The sequence below is a fragment of the Emydura macquarii genome, unplaced genomic scaffold (assembly GCF_026122565.2).
Source record: "Emydura macquarii macquarii isolate MOO-44397 ecotype Brisbane River unplaced genomic scaffold, CSIRO-AGI_Emac_v2 contig_3122, whole genome shotgun sequence".
In the NCBI taxonomy this organism is placed as follows: domain Eukaryota; kingdom Metazoa; phylum Chordata; order Testudines; family Chelidae; genus Emydura; species Emydura macquarii.
Genome location: NW_027133259.1, coordinates 3810342 through 3833373, shown reverse-complemented (window position 1 = coordinate 3833373; position 23032 = coordinate 3810342). Strand labels below are relative to the sequence as shown.

The 23032-nt window shown below is 40.4% G+C and overlaps 1 protein-coding gene across 2 annotated transcripts in view; it reads right to left on the bottom strand.

The window, feature by feature from the left end:
- The window catches only part of FAR2 (fatty acyl-CoA reductase 2), a 169792-nt gene that overhangs the window by 81906 nt on the left and 64854 nt on the right, over positions 1-23032 (bottom strand). The window contains exon 1 of one of the 2 annotated variants that reach the window (XM_067531017.1): positions 2822-2930. The exons of the other annotated variant lie outside the window; for it this stretch is intronic. The gene's annotated coding sequence lies outside the window, so the exon portion shown is untranslated. Of the gene's footprint in view, positions 1-2821; positions 2931-23032 lie in introns of those variants that run through there. 2 annotated transcript variants of the gene reach the window in all.

Below are 23032 nucleotides of genomic sequence, written 5' to 3'. Positions count from 1 at the left end.
TTGAAGGTGAAGTTTCTGTTTGACCCATTTTCTACATTAAATGGTACACCAGAGGATTGGTTTTGGATCTCTTCTAAAGCTGGCATTTTCCTTTGTTTTATATTATATACTGCAGAGTCTACATGGCCTGGGATAATACTGCAAATGATTTTGATTCACTAACTTAAGAATCTAGGTTTCTGTACTATTAAAGGCCTGGATGTTTTTCCTCCCCTGTTGTGAATTTAGTGTTGATGAAAATTGACACATGGCAGCACTGAAGTCATACAATTCTATATTGGTCAAGTAAAAATGTGACACAGGTAATGACAGTACAAAATTTCCCAGCACCACCTAACCACTGTGCCACAATACTGCCATAGAAGGACCACCACCTGTGAAGGTTAGAAGTTCCATCCTCTACATCTATACAGTCTTTGACCATGAGGCTGTCTGCCAATAATGATTCCAGCTGTGCTAGGCTTGTATTTAGCCTCTAAAATGGTAGCCTGGACTATCAGTTGTATTCATAGATTCCAAGGCCAGAAGGGACCATTAAGATCATCCAATCTGACCTCTTGTGTAACACAGGCCATAGAACTTCCCAAAAATAATTCCTAGAGCATATCTTTTAGAAAACAGCCAATCCTGATTTTAAAATTGCCAGTGATGGAGAGTCCAGCATGACGCTTGATAAATTGTTCCAAGGTTAATTACCCTCACTGTTAAATTTTTTTCTTATTTCTGGTCTGAATGTGTCAACTTTCAGCCATTGGATCATGCTATATGTTCCGTTCGACTGAAGAACCCAATACTAAATATTTAAATATATATACACTGTAATAAAGTCAGCCCTTAACCTTCTCTTTGTTAAGCTAAACAGATTGACCTCCTTGAGTCTATCACTAGAATGCATGTTGTCGAATACGTTAATCATTCTCGTGGCTCTTCTCTGAACTCACTCCAATTTATAAGCATCCTTCTTGAATTGTGGGCACCAGAACTGGACACAGTAGTTCAGGAATGGCTGCATCAGTGCCAAAGAAAGTGGTCCAATAACCTCTCTACTCTTACTTGATATTCCTTTGTCTATGCATCCCAGGATCGCATTAGCTCTTTTGGCCACAGCATCACATTACCAATAGTTGAAAGTCCTACTATGCATATTTGATGCATTAAAATGGGCATTCAAAACTAGGAGAACCAGGTAAAATTTTCAAGACTGCCTACTTCTCATTTTCAAGAGTGACAGGCTCCTCTATGTCTAAGTCACTTCTGAAAATTTTACCCTAAATCATGAATTTGACAAGTCCACTAATTTATACATATTAAAATATATTATAGAGGCTTATTAAAGTCAGATTTTCCACTTAAAGCAGATTTTTTTTTTTAACAATACTGTACATCTTCCCAAAATGTACAGCACAATATGTTAGTAAAGATTGAATTTTCTGGGACTGCCACCAAATTGGTTGCTTAGTATAATTTGAAAAAAGGATATTTCAAAAATTCAGTTTCTGACTTTTTGGTGGACCTCTTTTACAAACAAGTGACTGGTTTGTCATCCTTCAACCTTTCCACGCAGCTAAGACTCGTTACCAACTACCTTCAAATGAACATTAGGTTGTAATCAAGCAAAGTTATCAACAACTCTCAGCATAGCAGCAAACACGTGGAAAAAAGGAGACTCAAAATAGCTGCCACATGCTATAACTTACGATGAAGCACTTCATGATCCCAGTAAAAAAGCTCACTACATCACCAGTGGATGATGCCACTAGTAAAGATGATTACCATTCAGTTCTCTCTCATAATTTAAGGTTTTGAATCCATGTACCAATGTATATTTTAGTAGAATTACCTGGTTTTTCTACTGAAGACTGGTTTATTGACAAAACAAGTTAAACAGCTGTACGAGTGAGTTTTGTGCCACAGAAGTACTTTATCAAACTGAAGAATATAGATTTGTGTGAATTACAATCAATATACTAACTACAGGTTTGATTCTGCAATGGGGTCAGGGCATCTCAGGCTGACACTAGCGTGCATATATAATTTCAAGGACATTTGATCATCCGCAGCTACAGAACAGAGCTATATAAATGCATATTCTTTGTAAAGAACATTAAGTTGCCCGGGGGCAGCATCTTTTCCTGCAATCTCACTACATTCAATTTGGCTTAATTACTGTAGTCATTTTACAATATCAGATTACTATGTCACTGCATCAGACTGCTCACATATGAAACCTGTACACGTTTCACTCACAAAGAGGGACACTGTAATTGCTTTGTGCTACAAATTGGCTTGTGTAATACTCTTCTGTAAATGACAGCCCCACAGCAGCACAAAAAAATTCCACCTGGTATCATTGAAATGTTCAGAAATTGATATAGAACCGAACCACAAAATCCATTCTTTGCCCAGCTCTTTTCTGAAGTCTCTAATTTCTATAACCCAGTTACTTTTGATGGGAAATAATACAATAGTCTGAGATCAGGCATCAGAGATGAGATCTCTTGATAATATCAAGACACTGCTCCGGCAATGCCTCTGAAACAGAAGAAACTCAGGAATAAATGAAACAAGACACACTGTTTATGACCTTAAGCTCACCTCTGCTGACATGTTCTTTTTCTTCCTTCCTTAACTAGGATAGACCTTGACAACACGCTGCTCTTTTACACTGCAGATCCATGCTACTTATTATCAGAATGAGTACATATACATTCAGCGGTTATAAGTCATTGCATTGGCAAAATAACAAACCAGCCAAATTAACTAATGGTATAGTTCCACTGTAGCCACTGAAGTTACACCAGGGAATAATTATGCCAAATACCTTTCCAGGCCTCCATATTTTTAGGTCTGTGCTGTAAGTGGTGGATCTATGGAGAGTCAATATAGAAAGAGGCTTGAGTTCTGACACTGCACCGGATTTTATGACAGTGGGATCCTTCAGCCTCTGGAGCAAAGAAAAACAGAAACGAAAGGCTGCAATGCTTTGACCTTTTCTAGGGCCAGATTTTCAAAGATTGAGGTGCCTAAAGATGCAGGCAGGTGCATGAGTGAAGCACCTCGCCTGCTTAGGCGCTTTTGAAAATCCCACTAGGTGCTTACCTGTATCTTTAAGCACCTAAATATTTGTGAAAATCTGGCCCATGGCAGTTTTCATCAAAGACTGTCACGGGCTTTACTAGGAAGGTAGATATAATTGTCCTCGTTTTGCAGATGGGGAAAATGAGGCAAGGGCAAGTTAAAGCGACTTGCCCAAGTCCATGTAATGACTCAGTTTAGCTGACATACTATTAGGAACCATTTAGCATTTAATATTAAAAATAAAAAAATAAAAAAACAACAACAACAACAAAAAGAACAGTGCTAGTTAGCCATAAAAATAAAACAATGAAAACATTATCTATCCTTCATAGGAGTACCATGGATGTTAATGCAGCTGAAGAAAAGGGATCTCTCTGCACTGCATTGTGAACCTGGGCTTACCATTGCTGTACTCGGGGTCTCACAGCCATGCTAATGCATCCATGCTGCGCTCTGAAGACCTTCTGACTCAGGGCTGTGGACTGAGCTGTGTCCATTACAGAATGTCAGGACATGGACCCAAGTCACAGCAGGACTCGGCCTTTGACCCGCTCCCCTAGCGAGGGTCCTGGCATCTGGATCTTGAGTGCTTTCTGAGCCCTCTGATTTGGGTGGGGCAAAAGGGAAGTTTGGCCTCAAATCGGGGTCAGAGCCTGGGGCTTAGTGTGCAGTACAGACACGCCCAATAAAGGCCTGTAATTTTAAGACACAATCAGCCTGAATGGCGGAAGATAAAATCTCTTCCCTACAAAACAAAAAAAATTATTTTTCAAACTATTTGTACCACATTTTTTTTTTTTTTTTTTTTTAAGCAGCCCTAAGCCTAAATCACTTCAAAATGTTTCCTTCGATGGTTAATACATTTCTGATATTAGCTTGCCAATAAAGCTGTTTTAATTAATTAATTGCACAACCGTAAAAAGAGTAATCCCTGATTGTTCTGGAAATCTCTTGGTGTTTTGAAATGTATGAGAGTTTTGCAATCCATCTCAGACAACAACAGTTAAACAGCTAATGCATCATGGCAGTGTAATTAAGATCTACTGAATATAAATATGACAGAGCCAGATCCTGCAAACTGCTGAGCATCTCCTGCCATGGCCAAAGTGTTCTTCAATCCTTTTGAAAACCAATGAGAGTTGAGGCTTCTCAGCCCTTCAGAAAAGGCATTCTGAACACACTGCAGGATGGGACCCAAAATGAATGAGCGGAGTTTGAATTTCAGGCTTCTACCATTGCTTAAACTTTATTTGCCCAGCTACGCAGATCATCTCATTCATATAGGCAGTCTCAATGTATTAATTACTCCCAACTGCTAGAGCAGAACAACAAACAGAATCCCTGCTGGTAGAATAAAAGAGAGAACCTTCTAATCCACTGGTTCTCAACCAGGGTACACAGAGGTCTTCCAGAGGATACATCAACTCATCTAGATAATTGCCTAGTTTTGCAAGCTACATACAAAACACAAGTGAAGCCAGTATAAACTAAAATTTCATACAGACAATGGCTTATTTATACTGCTCTATATACTATAGACTGAAATATAAGTACAACATTCATATTCCAATTGCTTTATTTTATAATTACATGGTAAAAAAATGAGAAAATAAGCAACTTTTCAGTAATAGCGTTCTGTGATACTTTTGTATTGTCATTTGTAAGCAAGTAGTTTTTAAGTGAGGTGAAACTTGGGGTACACAAGACAAATCAGATGCCTGAAAGGGGTACAGTAGTCCAGAAGGGTTGAGAGCACTGTTCAAGTCTCTCTTGGCTCCCTTAGTTTCTCATTAAGATCCGAGAAAGCCAGCCAACGCCCATAGCATTTCAGCACAATTACTTCTTCTTACAAATAAAGGGCTTGTCTACACATGGAGTGATTCAGGAGCAGCTATTCCTGAATAACTGCATGTGTAGACAAGCCCTAGTGTTTACATACTGATAAAAGCAGCAGCAGCTGCCCACAGAGAGCTCAGAATGGCAGCTTTTGAAGAACTTCCTGCACTACTCAGACCAGTGAGTGTTTGTACTTGGCATTGCTCTCCTTTTATCCCTGCTCATTTAGGACTCGATGCCGAGCTGCTCACGAGGTCTGTGCCTACGGCACTGCACATAGAACAGAACCATGGCCATGATACTTGAACTGGAGGAAACTCTGCTTCCTTTGCCTCAATACAGGGTAATGTATTAGTAATAGTAGTAGTTGTACTATTGTAATGCCTAGGAGCCCCACTCACGGACCAGAATCCAGTTGTGCTAGGTGTTGTATCTCCTCTCTTTCCCCCTTCTACCCACTGACCCTCCAAAACCACATCACCGTGTTAATTCCTTAGGACATGACTGGGATGGCCACAATAATTCCCCCCCAAATTAATGAAATTAAAGTCACATGTAATCCACTAGATTTCAATGCCCTTTAAATTGGTCAATTTTCTAGGACAGAAGCTATTGTAGGTAACTTTACACTACGCACCAAAACATATATGTAACAGACCCCCAGTCAACACCAAATACATATCCACAATAGACGCTCTGTACCTTACACACTGCTCAACACACTCACTGCAGGTTGGTGCGCGAAACAGTTCTCTCCTGGTAAGTAACGTCAGAAGGCTACAATTCACATCTGAAACATAACAGTGCTAAAATAATAACACCAAGCTCTTCCACAGAGATCAAAAAGATGTACAAAAGGAGGTTAAGTATCATTATCCCCATTTTACTGATGGGATAAATGACGCACAGAGAGTGGAAGTAACTTGCCCAAGGTTACCCAGCAGGCCAGTGGCAGAAATAGAATAGAAAGCAGGTATTCTTAGTCCCAGTCCAGCACCCTACCCATTAGGTCACGCTGCCTCCCACTTTTTCAGCAGCCCAACCATTGAGGCTGCAATGAAGTCAATTGCATGATGACTGGCAACATTATCACCACTTTTACCCACTGCCAACAAATAACTGTCCTCTGATAGCTCTGAAATAAAACTGAGAGTTGAGAACAAATATCTAAAGCATTTTTCTCAAGTTTCTCTAAAAACTAAAAACAGAATGGTTGGTTATTATTTATATTGCAGCAACACCCCAATTGTGCAAACCCGATACAGACTGTATATAGGAAGGCATTGTTTCTGCCCAATAGAGTTAATGATCTAAGGTATTGACCTTGCAAAGACATATGCACTTGCTTAACTTTAAGCATGTGAGTAGTCCTGTTGATGTCAATGGGATTACACATGTGCCTAAATTAAAGCATGTGCATGACTCTTTGTAGACTGGGACCTAAAAAAAGACAAGCAAACAGCGAAACGGGAAAGGAGTGTAACATATCAGGGAAGTAGTCAAGGTGACGACTTCAGATGTCTTGGTGTTTTAAAAAAAAAAAAAAAAGTGGAAACTATTCCCAAATGCCACTCTACCTATCTATTATTAGATGGTTATTTTCTTGTAGGTATCACTGTACGAGTGGGGGCTGAATGCAGGTGTAGTAGCTTGGTGCACCAGCTCAGGACATGTTACCCAAATTTATCTTTTTAAATATTTATGTTAACACCACATATCACATTTTGCATACGAAAAGCTTTTACACGATCTTCGGAAAAAAAGAATTGAAGTACATACACATGAATATATACTCCTCTGGATTCTGATGACTCACTCAATATTCTCTGTCACAAGTAGCATAAATGCAGAATCTCTCAAAGGTTGTTATATTATTCCTCCTCCTCCGAACACTCACAAGATATTCAAGCTTTTCCTAACGATCACTTTTCTGTAAGGTCTGTTTTACCTGAGTGCACAGGACCATATGTACGTGTAAGCGCACAGGAGGGGCAGAGGAGGACATTTGTTAGTTTAATTTACATTTCTTTTCTTATTGGGTCATGTCTATATTGCTGTTTTGGCCACACCAACGCCAGACATCTATCCATTGCACATTTAGTATGGAATATTCATTATTTGGCTCTGCCAGGCCTAGCAGAACAAATATTCCTTCCCCTTCCCCTCATTCATATTCACTGAACTCACTAGCAGTTCTTCTGGAGTCAACCTCACAGCTGGAGAACTCATGACATGTCATCAAAACCTCTCCATGAGTGCCTATAAGCAATACACATCATACACATTACCAGATAACAAATGCAGCTTCTATCCCTAGGAGCCTAACAATCTTCTGACAGCAGGCCAAAATGTAATTCCACAATGTACTATGAGATCTCAGAGACTGGAAAACGTGCCTGTTGTGTCCTGCCTTAGAGTTTTAGGGTCCATGGAAAGGTGAGCTCAGCAGCTTTTGTCTGCAGGCTTCTTTAAAAGCCCACCCCTGTCGCTAATCAGGGCACAGCCTCTGCTTTATCTGGGGAAGGAGGAGAAAGTCAGCCTCTCTGTTAAAAGACAAAAAATGTCTGGAAAGTTTCCCACAAAGAGAAGTCTCCTTTAAAGGGTGATCAGGCTGACATCAGAGCCTGAAACATCAAATTCAAAGCAAAATAAAAATCCATATCCTTTCAAATACACATCTTGAAGGTTCAATCAAAACTTATTTTCATATTGTGCTTAAAAGGAACACCAACATCCCCCAAATCACTCCTCTGTCTGCACACCTTTCCTCTAGCAGCGTGGCAAGCGACAACCCAAAAGAGTTCAGCGGAAAAAGTATTTTATTTACTCAGTTCTTTTTTCATTGCCCAGTTTAAGCATTTGACAGCAATCTGGGACCCAGCAGTGAAGAGAATCCGTCTGCGCAGCACCGCCCTCATGTCTGCCCACTGTAGACCCTTCCACTCAAGTGGGTCTCTCTCTCTACTCCATCTTACTACACCTGCAGGAGCCACAGATGGAAGCAATTTGGCATCCACTCAAATCTCAGGACTACTGCAACAAGCTTGGAAAGGGAGGCAAGGAGCAGTGGTGTCTGGAAGGTGTTCTCCTTCCCCAGGCCACTCCACAGAGTTGGGACAGCAGAGATGAAAGGTAGGGAGGCAGGAGATGCACAATAGGATTATTCGGAGCCCATCCACAAGGAAAGAGACAACCTCCTTGAAAATCCTCTCCGAAAGCAAGAAGTGCTGAGTGTGGGGATCGTAACAGGGGCATCTGCATTCTGATTTTATATGCAAGTGTCAGGCATGGTAAATAGCACATTAATGGGTAATATATGCACAGTATTAATTTAATATGCATATAAGTGTTTGGATGTTATGTTAACTGAATATATTACGCTCTTCCCACAATTCTGTTTACACCGTCAAGTACCCCACAGCACTTCGCCAAGTGGAAGTCAGATTTGGCATTAGAAAATAGGAAGCTCTGTCAAAGGCAAGATACATGAATGGTGTTATCCTAGCATAAGTTGGGATGTTCCTCAACACCCAACTGGTTTGGACAGTAGTATCCAAAACAGAGATAAGGAAAGCACAGAACAAAACAACAAGTTAAGGGACTATTATGAATTGGTGGGTGGATTTTAGTGTTGTGTAACGAGTTTCATAGGTTGTAAAATCATACTATAAATACTACTAGCTGAAATGCAAATGTTTGAAGTAAATCTTCTATGTAAGGTGAACATGCTGTGAGATAAGAATTGCTTCCCAGAAGGAAGTCATGCATGTCTCCTTTTTGTATTTTAGTGCTTTGTTTAGACAATACATTTGGCTAAGTTCAGTTATTTGCTCTCAAAATTTTTTTTAAGAATGTGTTGCGAGTGAAGTCAAACTGTTAGCTCTACCTTTCAGTCAATAATTCCGTGGGATCCCTGCAAGAAGTGGAGATCAAGCATAGAAAGTTTCAGGCCAAATGGCAAAAGCTTCATTAAACATATGTAAGCCAGTGGAATTGTTAATAAGGCCAGATGTACACTACCACTTACTTCAGTATAACTTACGTCGCTCAGGGGTGTGAATAAGCTACCTCCCCAAGTGACATAAGTTACACCATGTGGACAGCACTATGTCAGTGGGAGAGCTTCTTCCACCAACATAGCTACCACCTCTCGTGGAGATGGATTTATTATGCTGACAGGAGAGCTCTCTCCCATCAGCACAGAGCGTCTTCACCAGATGTGCTACAATGGCGTAGCTGTACCAAGCAGTGCTACTAAGACAGAGTAGCCCTAAGGATCAGTCATGTCTGGTAGAGCCATAAAACCTTTTAGATTGAGTGCTAGAGAAACGAAGCTGAAGGATTGCAGCTTTTTAAATAAAGGATAAAGTGAATTAGTCACCTTCAGTCCAGGACCTATCAAAGGACACTCCACCTACTCCCTTCTCCCCCCGCCCCTGCCAGGACAAGGACTCAAACAAATTGTACTTATGTCCAGGAGATGCCTGAGGGCTTGCATTGGAAGGAAGGAAACAGAAGACATAATTACCCTGTGGGAACGGATCAGATTTCTATAAAATGTCTCCAAATGACTCTGGAAAGGACCTACTTGTCTAGACCAAAAAGTTAAGACCAGCCAAAAGATAAACAAGAGAATCTGGGTGTGGGGGCGACAGTCAACATAGGATACAAAATGCTGCTTCTTCCCAACAAGGCGGGACAAACCTTTAGGGTAGAATAATGAAAAGGGGCAGCGCACAGCGCATTGAAGGGCTCCAAAACTATGCTGCGGCATTGATTACTATCCTGATTAATATAGATGTGAGGAGCTACCTATCCGTCTTGCACCAGTGAAACTGGTTCCCAGAACGAGCTCTATAGGTGAATCCAACACAGCACTTATCTGCATTGTGTCTAAATCTATCTAGTGCTACTTAGTCCTTCAGAATAATTTTATGAGCCCTAAATTAATTGAGTCAAAGTCATTGGTGTAATTCCAGGGATCTGCAACTCCAGCAGAGTTATTCCAAGGATCAATATAGCTTACAGTTATTTGAAGTTTAAGGCTAGTGCAAAGGTGATAACATGAAAGCAATGGTTAATGCCTCGCTAGTATGGCTTAAATGGACTTGGAAGGACTACCTTTAAAAATGAGAGGGATCAGATGCAATGGACTCTGCCATGACCATTTGGTACTTGAGTCTGCAAAAAGAACGCAATTAGCATTCATAATGATAAAAGGATTTTGGACACCATCCCATTAGGAAATGGACTGAGACCAGCACACTTTGTATAGGCTTCCAAACAGCTATTAGATGATAACCTGGTCCTTACAAGTCCCTGATCCACCCAGCCCTTCAAATACTGCAGGAATTAGCCAATTCCGCAATATTCTGAAATATATTTTTAACATACATGCAATGTAGTTCATAAAATATATTCAACCTTATAAAGGGAATATTAGCATTTTTCATATCGAAATACAATGTAGGCTTTTCCCACCAGCCATTCCCTCATCCTGAAAACTCAGAGTTCATTCTTACAGAAAGAAAATGGTTTGAAGAAAACACCTGCCACAAAATACTCCTTAATTCAAATGACTGCTTATTTTAAAATTAAAATAATCTCCTGTTATCTCACTTTTAGCTATCAGCCTAGTTACTGCCCTGCTGGCAAGCAGAGACCTTGAGTAACATGGGAAAAGAGGCCAAAATGAAAGAAAAAACTAAATTAAACTAATTTTACACTGGTGCACAAAAATAGTCATTTTTGAATCTTGATTTCATAATTGAAGTCATTTGATGATAATCTCTGCTAGTAAATTGACAGCTGCACTATAGGGAAATGAGGAGACTTGAGTTAATGTGTTTAGTGCTTTATAAAGAAAAATGTGTTGAATTAGATGAATGCCTTTCCTGTCACATTACTCCATTATAGAGCATTACTATCTGGTATTTGAGTGTGGTATTATTTGGTTCTTTTATGTCTCTTTACCCCCATTCGTCATCAAAACTTATAGGATTTCAGCATTAGAGCTGGGCAGGAAACAGTTTTCCACTCAAGCAAGGATTACGAGAAAATTCCCCCCCCCCAAAAAAAAGGTTTTTACCCATCCTGAATGGGGATGAAAATTCAAAAATCTGGAAAATCTTTGCAAAGCACAAAACAAAACAATTTCAGATCAGGCCAACCAAAACAATGTTTAGATAATTTCAAAACCTTTCATTTTGATTTCATCCTTTTAATTTAACTTATTCTAACTTAACATTAAAGTTTGAAATGAAAAAGTTGTTTAGAACTGAAAACAGCACTTTTGGTTTAGAAAATGTTAAAACAGGAAATTCATCTAAACCGACCCTTTCAGGTGAAAACTTGCTTTTGATGAATCAAAAAATTCCCATCCAGTTCTATTCATCATCTTATTTTAAACACATCTTTCCATACTCACACTTCAATCTGCTGGGAAGTGTATACTGTGAGAAAATGCCAAGAACACTAAAGTAACAGGACCTCTGTCAGTAGCTCATGTTATATGATGTACGTGCTACTCTGAAACTTCTATCACAGCAGTGGATTATGCAGATTTGCTAAGTGCAAAGACAATAACATTTGTTGTATATGTATATTGGATATGTATATGTTGCCTCCTATATATGTTGCCAATATTTGCTGTATTATTTCTACCAACTGCATCTGAAGCCCACGAAAGCTTATGCCTGCTGAAATTAAATGTGTTAGTCTTTAAAGTGCTACAGAACTCCCGTTGTTTTTGCTGCACACAGACTAACACGGCTACCCCTCTGGAACGTTTGTAACAGTATTTTAATCTTCTGTTCTCTAACCTCTTTTCACCTGCTCAGAGTTAAGGTGTGCCTATTTTCTCTATTCTCACCCTTTCAAAATGTCTCTATTCATTTCTTTCAGATAGTGCTATAGATCTGACAGCCATATTCAATATAGAGTAAAGATAGTCTAATAATACATGTAGTGTAAATCTGTATTGTGTAGGCTTTTTCAGATTCCAATTAAGTGCATGATAGATAGTTATTGTATGGTAAATCAAACTGCTGTAATCACACATTAAGCAGAAGAAGCCTGAAGGAATTCTCCCAAAGAAATGGGAAGACGTTTATGACTCTTTTCTGTCATGAGTCCAGGAACTGTTTTCATTGCTCTGACAATGACAAATTATGCCTAATATTCTATAAATTTTTTCACAAGAGACATGCTAATAGGGTTCATTAGGGCATTTATCCTGTATTGCTATCTGCAGACCCTCAAAAATCAAGAGTCACGCCTGATAAACAAACAAACCAAAAAAAACCCATGAGACTGGCTTAAAAGTCATGCAATTTTAAAAAACAAGTTTTGGCTTCTAGGTTTGAGCCTTTAGAGTTGACAGTTTCAAGCTTTCCTCTACAATCATAGGGACTAGAAAACAACCAAATATCGTGAGACTCATAATAAAATCATGAGAGTTGGCAACACTAAGCAGTTCTTGCTTGGATGTCTTCATATTTGATGTTAACCGACATCTTTTCTGGACTGTCTTGAGCCTTCCTAGAAATGGTCTTTTGTAATAATATAGACAGCGGAAATGGAAATTAAGTGAAGGAAGTAGGGAAAAAGGACCTTGAGAGGAAGCGTGGCCAAATGGATAAGGCACTCAACCGGGAGTCAGGAAACCTGGGTTTTCTGCCATTGATCTGCTGGGTGACCTTAGGGAAATCTCTTCACCTCCTGTTTCCTTTCCCATCACACTTTTTCTATTTAGGTCATAAGTTCTTTAGGACAGGGGCTGTCTCTTACTATGTTAAGTAAGATCAAAATGGGATCAAGACCGCAATTGGGCCCTCAGGACCTACAGTAGTGCAAATAATATTTCTAGGTTTTTATACCTAAATTAGACTATCTTGATTCTTGAAGCCTATTCTCCCATGTACACGGTTCAATGTTCTACCCATTCCATCTCTATGATTTATTAGAACAACACTTTACTCTTTGGGCTTGTCTGGAGGAACAATTAGTTTGCAGCAAAGTGGAATGTAAACCTACCCTGCACTAGCGTGCTGGCACTAATTGACCATGTGGTCCCTGCTGCCATGCACTGAAAGTTCTCCAGTGTGTTTTGATCCACCCCACTCTGAAATGGGAGTTGATTAAAGTGTACTAGGAACTGTTAGTGTGCAGCAGTAGAGCCTACGCGGACAGTGAGTGCCCGACAGGCAAGTGCACCGCAGAGTTACACCTCGGCTTGCTAAGAACTAAGCATTCATATAGGCAAGTCCTTGCACGGTGCTTTCCTTCTTCAAAGTGCTTTAAAATCATTAACTAATCGTTCATCTTTGAAATATCCCAGCGAAACAGAGTAGATATGCATAATATCATCCGCATTGTTACAGAGGAGGAGCATGCCTTGTCGAGACCATTGTGAGCGTCAGTGACCGTTTCCAGGCTGGTGGTGATGTGGTTAAAGATGATACAGCACTTCCCTCTCACTTTTATGTTAAGTTGTGCACATGCTTTGAGGTGCTTTGGGTCATGCTAGAATAGGGCATAAAAGTGCCCTCTATTGAAACAAAAGAAACATTTACTATAAGGAAGAATGTAAGTGAAGTACAATATGTTGCTACATTTCCAGTGATATAGTCTTTGCAATGCTATGGTCTGATTTGAATCATATGCACATGCATTATTGTAAAAGTGAAATGTGAAAGTCTACAAAATATGATCTATTTATTGTCACAAAATTAGTTGAACATTACACATCTTACTCACAAAAATCTGTGCTATGCAGTTACGCCTGGACTAAAGCAAAAGCAGTCTGCACAGTGCATTTGAAAGGCCTGGGTTCAAACTCTCTACTCAGACCTATGCGGGAAACTATATATATATATATATATATATATATATATATATATATATATATATATATATATATATATATATAGAAGAAGTCAGACTAGATGATCAGAGTTTTCTTCTGAACTTGCAATTATTTTGTTGTTTGACCAACCCTGTCTTCAAGCAAAGTGAAAGTTAGATATTTGTACTCCTTAGATAACTGATTTTTGAGTTTCTTTGGAGAGTGGAAAGTTGGTTGCATTTTCCCTCCAAAATTCTCCAATATGACAGCAATTTATTCCCTGGGGAGACCGAAAGAGGAAGGCAAAAAGAATTCCCTCAGGTTATTGAAGAATGCTGTAAGGAGCTTTGCTCTGCACATCAGCAATTCTCTGAAGAATTAAAGAATCTCTGGAGGGCTGGGAGCCTCTGAAATACCATCTTCAGCAATGAAAGAAAACAAAAATGTCAACAGTACAAATGCCCTCAGCTGGCATATATAGGTGCAGAGAAAAGATTGTTTTTCTTTGGAATATGACTAGGCCGTCTTTTTTTTCCTCCCTCCCCCAAATATTTAGGCAAGGATCTGATGAAAGATGACATTTTACATTTCATACATTTTCAAAAAGCCACATTGAATAAAACAGCAAGTACTAGAAAAACACTGTCAGGCTGTACTACTGTCTTCTAACATCCAGCTATGCACCAAAATGCAGAGAGGAAATGGAAATGAAGGAAGAGAGAGAATAAAATATTTCTAACTGAATCCTCATTAATGGGAAAAATAAAGGAGTCCACTTTACTTGAGATTCCAACTAAATTTGGTTTAAAGGACAGCTGGGAGATTCTGATCAATTAGTCATGAAAGTAAGAACGGTCACTTAAAGGACAATAAATCCCAACCCATCCTGTTTTTCCAAATTCCCAGCTTGTTTAAATAAGCACACTAGCGTAATTCACCAAGTTTAAATGATCACGTAAATAAAGATATATAGGTATATATCTAATATAAAAGATTATTCCACAATCAAGGCATTTAATTAAAAAGACAAATAATTCACTAGTTTAAATAGTTCTATTCCTTCCTTACTGTGTTACTGGCTCTATATGTGACTTTGGGTAGGTCATTTAAGCATTTTCTGCCTCAGCTTCTCATGCTACAAAATATGGATAAGGGCACTTATCCTGCACTGGAAAGTGTTTTGAGAACTATGGAAGAAATGAGCTCTGAAGATGCACAGTAGCCCAGTGGAGAGATCACTTGGTTGGGACTCAGAAAACCCGTTTCTTATTCCTGACCTGCTGGGTGACCTTAAACAAGTGGTTTCCCCTCTTTGGGCCTCAGTTTCCCATCTGTAAAATGGGAATAATAATAATACTGACCTCCTTTGTAAAGTGCATTGAGATCTACTGATGAGAAGCTGTGTGTGTGTTAGAATCAGTATTGTTATAGAATAGCCACATATTATTAAATATTAGTAATAAACAATGAAAATAATTAATAAAATAATTTGATGGTGTAGAAGAGAACTCAGGGAATCAGCTCAACTATGTATGGAAATGAAAGAAATAATATAACTTACACTACACCACTTTGATAAACAGATTTCCCAAGCATTCAAGCAGCGAAGCTGATTCCCTGTTCAACTTTGTGTCATCAAACTCCCTCTCCTGCGGAGAAGTATTTATTAGACGGGTCAGCTTTTGCTGATAATGACAGCAGCACCAGTCACGGTTGTGGCGATATACAGCAGAGAGAGAACGCCCGCGTGCTGTTCTTGTGCTTTCCTTCCCTATCGCTGGTGGTAAAGAAAAAATTTAAAACTGTAAGAAAAACATTTTTTATGACCAAATAGCTCCTCCTATCTGTGCATTCAGTCATCTCACAAACACGGCACAGCAACATCAGTGACTGCATCAGGCAGGAGAACTGGGCTGATTATACAGGAGAAAGCATCCTTTAGCACAAATCCTCTCAGTAATCTGCAATGATATGGAAGAGACTTCACTGAATGAACACACGGCCTTTTAACCAGGTTTTTGGTGGAATATTTATTTTAAATTCTCCAGATTTCAGCTGTCATTTCATAAGTAAACTTTTAAGATAGACTCAATCATCTGGGTTCATCTCTTGAGGAATTCACACCCAAATTACAATTTACATCTTACTCTCCAGGAATGTGCGGAGTGTTTAATTTAAAGCATGTGAATAATCCTACTGAAGTCAATGCAAGATTAAAGCACATGCTTAAGTGCTTTACTGGATCAGGCTCTCTTTCCTGCCCTTAGAAATAGAAAACTCAATTGTCTAATACAGCCTTGCAAAATTCACCAGCCCACTTATTGTACAAAATTTACTCATAATGTTTTCTAGGATGACTGACGATAACCAAACAATTAGTATCTTAACTCTTCCATGAAAACAAAACACTAAGAAAAGTCACAATACATCTGGAAAGTAGAATTTAGCAACGCAAGTCTTTCTGTATGTATCTAGCCACCATAATTCCACAGAGCCCTGCTTAAGTCTATCCATAGTCTAATTTCTAGATGATCTTCAATTAGTATAGCTACAAGGCAGCCAATACACCTTGCAGCAGCGTTAGATGTAGGAAATGCTGAAGCCATCCAACCCAAGGAGGACAACCAGCCACATCACCCCAGTTAGCCAGAATGACTACTTTCTTCTTTTCCTGCCTTACCGTAAGGTATACATATAAAATTCTAATGGACCTAACACCACTGCTTCTGAAATGACAATAAATGCCTCCCCCAAAATTTCAAAGACTATAGAAGGTTGTTAAATGTAAGGTTCAGTGCTAGTCATTGCACCGAACCATGGCTCATTCATCTCAGAGAAGGACTGCTTTCCATTCACATGGACGTGGCTATTGACACTTGACAAAATGGATTACAAAATGTACATTGTAAGTACATGAAAAATAATTGTGAATCTTCTGGATCATTACATTATGCCAGTATACTGCTACAACAAAAGCACTATGGTGAGCCAGTGATGTCAAGCTTAAATACAGTTACCCTGTACCCACAGCTCCTTTGTGATTTGCGCTGGATGTTTATTATAACCCATTACTGCTTTGTAGAGCTTGGAAACGGTTATGGACCAAATTAATTTCTTTAGATGTAATGTGACTCCGTAAGTTTTAACCTTTGATCAAATACAATAAAGCATATAATATGCTGCTGAGGCCCACTTATCAAATGGAAAGATTTTATTGACGTTGTATAAAATAAAATAAATAAAATCAATGATTGTATGCTCCATTAAACATTTTTATTGTATTTTTCAGAAAATGAAAAAATGCACTCCTTGATTTTATGGGACCTGCTTGCTTTGGAGGCAAAGCATAACTGAGAGATGCCTACTGTTCAAGATGATAGATACCAGTATGCCAATCAATCCTATTGCTTCTGGGGCAGAAATCAAACTAAATTATTTCTTTACCCTTTTAGTTCATTTGCATTAAGCCATCTAAAGGAAATGTCACCATATCTTGCATCTTTCTTTCTTATACATTTAAATAAGCCTGTTTTTAAACTACGCCTGAATTCTATAAACTAATGCAACTGTGCTGGACTAACATACGAAAGACTTGGCTTTGAATCATTAGGTCTCTCAGCCTATATCCTGGAACCGTTGTGAAGACTGACTTAAGTGACTCACCAGTGACCTGAACTTAATTTAGAAGATGCATATATGAAGGAGCAGAAAATTCCACTGCTACAGCCCACCAAATAAATTACTGCCTAATCTCTGGCTCTATAAACTCAGTAACTTCCTAGCCAAGAGATGCATTATCCTTTTTTGTAGTTCACAATGGTATGGTTTGCGTTATAATGTTTGAAAAAATCAGGATACAGCATACACCTCAGTACAAAGCATGGAGACATTTGTCTGACGGACCCCAGCTTGGAATTTTACCAGTAAATCTCGGTCTGTAACACTGACTAACTTAACAACCATATTGGAGGGGTCTGGAGGGAGTGCTGTCCAGATCTGCTGTGCTGGAGATTCTTGGCCGAGACACCAAGCTTACTCAGACAAGCAGAGACCGCTTTATTCACAGAAGGCATTTTAAAAATGGATGATAAAATCATGTATACTGACAGCCAAAACCCATTTTATCCGCCAAAAACTGGGCTTTGAGGCAGGGTATGCCCTGTATTACAGAAACATTTATGAGAATAAGCAGACAGAGCAAGGCTCAAGCCCCGTTACACCTCTTGGGGAAAAAAAGCAAATAAGAAAAACTTACGCAGAGTGCAACAGCCATTTTTTTCCTCAGCAGTTTGAGAGAGAAAAAAGAAGAAAGACTACGGTAAAGATGACACTACTCTCAGTCTCCTGTGGAGAGGAGGAGAGGGGAAAAGCACTGGTTCAATATACCAATTCTTGGAATCTCTTTTACATACCTAGATCTCTGTTATGGGGCCACTTCGGCTGTGGTGGTGCAAAGCACATCTGGCTTCCTGGGAATTCTTCCTGGATGGGGGCAATTCAGAGCAACAGTGGCAACAATCCACTGTAATAATTCTACAACCTCCTCTCTTGTCCTCAGCACAAGAGGAAACCAGCACACGCGTGGGAAGACATCGCTATGTCCTGGGGATCTCTCGCTGTCAGAGTCTCCTGAGACTGGCGGCGGCTGTGAACAGGTCAGTGTTGGGGCTGCTCTAACTTATACTGGAGGCTGGATGAGCCCTTGGGCAGCTCTAGGATTTATGCCTCCCCCACAACTTCCACTGGGCACAACTCAGCCAAACAAGGGAATCTGGACCCCCGTCTCTGAAGGACAGAGATGTGGATGCAAGAGAGGTGTACCTAGATAGACCTGAGAAATAGGATGGGGAAAAGCATGTATTTGACCATAGTGTGATTCACGTGATAGAGAGAAAAAAGGTACCAGGCACTGTACTGTGATATAATCAGGAACTAATCATTCAAGTTATAAGGAAAAATTAAGGGCGTTTAGAATATTTTTACTAGAAAGAAGAATAATTTCAAGTGATCTAACTGAACTCCTCAAAATACTAACTTGGATAAGTAAGGCTGATAATTAGACATTCACATTGGTTAGAGAATTAAAGAGTGTGTGTGTGTGTGTGTGTGTGTGTGTGTGTGTGTGTGTGTGTGTGTGTGTGTGTGTGTGTGTGTGTGTGTGTGTGTGTGTGTGTGTGTGTGTGTGTGTGTGTGTGTGTGTGTGTGTGTTTTTATGGATTTTCAAAAGCGACTAGTGATCTGGGGTGCGCACACTGAGACACCCTTAAAAGAGGCCGACTTTCAGAGGGGATACACAACGTTTCCTAAAAATCAAGCCTCTTGAAGGTGTCTCAAATTGAGCACCTAAAAACCGATGCATCCAAAATCTTGGCTTGGAAGTAAATAGGGAACTTGGTGAAGGAATTACTTCAGACAAAAGGTAATCAATAGATGGAATAACTGGCTGAAAAAGGCAACTGAAGCAAAGACGATAAAGGCATTGAAGACCTTTCATGGATGCTGAACTCGGATAGAAAGGAAAAGAAAGGTACCGCTGTGTTCCCTGGAACCAGGACTGGCTGTGTGATGGACCACTCCACCACGGTAACCTGCTGCCAATTGTTTCGGGAGCTTAAGACCGTTGAGGATTATAAGGCACAGCCAAGACCTCACCTCTCTCCATAACCCCCAGCCACAGGAGAGGTGGTGATGTGGGAACTCTTACGTCAACTCTACAGCACAGCTGCAACTTGAGCTGCAATGAACCTCCCAGGTTTGGCCACCTGGCACCAGTGCTGCATCACGAATAGGCCAGGGGCCAATACATTTCCTAAATCAGTGGGAGTGTGAGCCTTATTTTCCGATGGGCCACAATTCTGACTGTGAAATGAACACACTTCGCATTGCTGTAGCCCCACGTAATGTAGGAAAGGCATCACCAGTCTTACACATCGATTGTTTTTAGGGTCCTCATTGCACTGGTGCCAGCAGAACGGCTCTGAATGTGAATCGCCAGGCGGGTGGCAGTCACATTTCATCTGCCCTTTTAGCAAACTTTCCTATTTTGACACGTCTGAGCACGAGTCCCTTACCCCGGGATTTGTATGCCATTTTTGCTGGGCAGTTTTAAGCTCTCTCTGCTTGTAGTGACAGGGGAAATTCAAAAGGCTGGGTTTGGTTGTTTAGCCAAAGCTCTGGCATTCCCCTTCCAGGCCCTTCAATCCTCTCTCTCTAGCCCTTCATATTCCTCTCCCCTCACAAAAGGCTGTAACTCACACTACTTGCTGTTCTATCTCCTATGTCAGGAGGCCATTGCTGGCCAGCTATCCCCTCTGTTCACTCTCTTCTCTGGCAAATACCTTCCAACACCCAGGTAGCCTGATTTTCCCCAGCCCATCCAGTCAGGCCGCATCTACCTGTGGCAACATAGTCCCCCTACTGCTGTACCAGGAGCAAGTAACCGTTCTGCATGGTCCAGCTCTTCCACCTCTTTCCAACGTAAAAGGCATTCTGCAGCTTATGCCAGATCACATGAGCAAACCCTACGATTGCTCACACGATGAACTGCTCTAATCTCACATGGCCCAGGATTTCACAACAGCACAGCACACGATAGGTTGTTTTTTACATTTCAAACTGGCAGGCTGGGGCACTCCCTGGAGTGAATACTGTTACACCACTGCAATAGTAGCGGAGAGATGACTGGTGGGCCACCGAACTGCCCACAAAGGCCTACAGATGCTGCAGCTGGGGAGACAACAGCAACAAACAGCAGGCGAATACTAAAAGTGTGAAAACGCAGGGTAAGTGTAGGTCTGTCGGAAATGAAAACCATTCATTATGAACAACAACTTACAGGTATGCCGAAAACTTTCACCCCTAGCTATGGCTGGATCAAGGTTTGCTTTGAAAGCAGACTGGCAGACATCACGGAACGCTTAAAAAAAAGGGCAGAAAGTAGTATTACTACAGCGCTGGCACCCAAAGGGTTACCACACTTGCTAAGATGGCACCATACCAACAGTTTTTTCTTAATAATCTTTTTGTAAGATTCATTTCCTGTTTATGCACAATGCTTCTGGTTTTTTGACATCTACAGTTGGGCCCTCTGAAAAGGTGAGTCATTGTTTTCACAGAATATCACTAGACAGAGGCGGTAGTGCAATATGCACAAAGCAGGCCATTGAAACAACATGGGATTCTCGCTCCACATCTTAAAAAGACAGCTTCTTCATAGAAAGTTCACTATACACTGAATGACTGTATTTACCCCAGACTGGAGTCATGAGACAAATACGTTTGGTATCTTAAAAGTGCCCCAGTTTGTTGCATTATTGTAATGCCAAGCCCATTGGGCTCATGCCATGGCAATAAAAAATTCCAGTCAATTCCTCCCCACATTGAAACCAACCAGGATGACAAGAAAGTTGCCTTAATGAGAGAGACAGAACAAAAAGCAGCTCAAACCAGTCCTAGAGCAGATCCAAGTTCTTACATGTACTGTAAGTCTGCCATTTTATCTTGGAAAGGTTTAGTAAATAAAGCAAGTGAAAAGATTAAAGCTTCACTCAGACAACAAATCTACGCATCTACAAAGGCCAATGTTATCCCTGCTGCTACACCTCTAACACTGACACCTTTCTCCATGCTGCTGTCTTTAAACTTCCTGGCACAAACCGCAGTCCCACGCTAAATGCCTGCAGCCACTCACACTCACCTACTAAACATTCTGTATGGAAGAGCTGTCCTTGATCATTCCCTTTCGGAATGAAGGCCATCTTTGAAACAACAGACAAGCAAAAAAAGAGATACTTTTGGAGGCTCTCTCCTTTTATTTTTCCAAGGGGGAGGAGATTCTTTCCAATCATTTCCAACCACCACCTTTAAATGGGTGCCTCTTCCTCCCACTCCACTCCCACCCCAACTACTCAGGAAGGGACATGACCCTTCTGGTTCTCTACATCTGTCTGAATGTGCTGAGAGTGACTCTCAAAAACAATACAAGGGCCTACCCAGGGAATGAACATGCTCACTCCATCGGTCTAAGAATGAGGGATGACCAAGGAAGGCATATTCAGATGTCCCTGCTCAGTTGTGCTTGCTCCACCTTATTCTCGATTTCCATCTTTAACCACAAGAATTTGGGGAACTTTTCCGTTTTCTTTTGACTGAAATTTAGCCCCTCCCCCCCCAGAATTAAATCATCAGCTCAATGCCAGGGAGTTAGCCATGTGACTTCCTTTAAAGGTAATGCGAGAGATGCAAATTAACATCCACACTCTGCAACTGGTCCATGAGATATTAGACTACCTCATTTTCTGGTCCAATCAGACATGGCTTAAATTAAATCATTCTCCAATCCAATTTTTACCAGTGATTAAAAGTAAATTCAGATTAACTTTCAGTGTCATTACCTGAGAGACAATCAGTTATCTTCCCATTGCAGGCCTTTACTAATTTTACTCTTCACTCTGGGAACACGACTTGTATTTCCAAGAGAGCAAGATGACCACTCACCAATTGCAACACACAACAACAATGCATACACGTAATTTAAGCAAGCAAAGAAATGATTCAGCTCTGTGTCAACAGATGCATCTTTACTGACTTTAATGGATTTGCATCACTTATACCAGGGATGAATTTAGCCCACGGAGAGAAAACTAAAATGTCCAATTTGTGATTTTCATGAAATATATGACACTTGCACTGGCTAATCTGTTTCTTTTCCATTATCTGCAGCTCACAGAATAGGAGCTTCATATACTGTCAGCGTGACACGCTAATTCACATGAGTCACTTCTGGTGCCTCTCCCCATCAAAACTGCACAAAGGCTGTCCTGATTAAATTCCACCCCCTGAGAGAAGCAAAAGAGTGAGCAAGTATCCATTTAATGAAAATCATCATGGCAGAGCACTAGCCAGTGACTGTGTGGAATACACAGGCTGAATTTGAAGCTCTTCCTGTCTTTAGTTAGTAGAGCGTGGGTTACGGCTTCATCGACTATTATTTGTATTACAGCAGCAGTCAGAGGCTCCAGTCAGGGCCTGGGGCTCCACCCTACAAGCACATAGTGAGAGACAATCCCTGCCCCGAGGGGTCCTATACTAGCTTGTAAGCAAAACACAGCAAGATGGTGTAACAAACAATGATGAAATAAGGAAGTGATGATCTGGGTTCCACTGACGGTGAGAGAAACACAGATCAGCGATATACACCAGGGGTTCTCAAACTGTTTTTGCTGAGACCCCCTTCGAAAAGATTTCAAGCTGTGACAACTTTCCCAAAAGAGT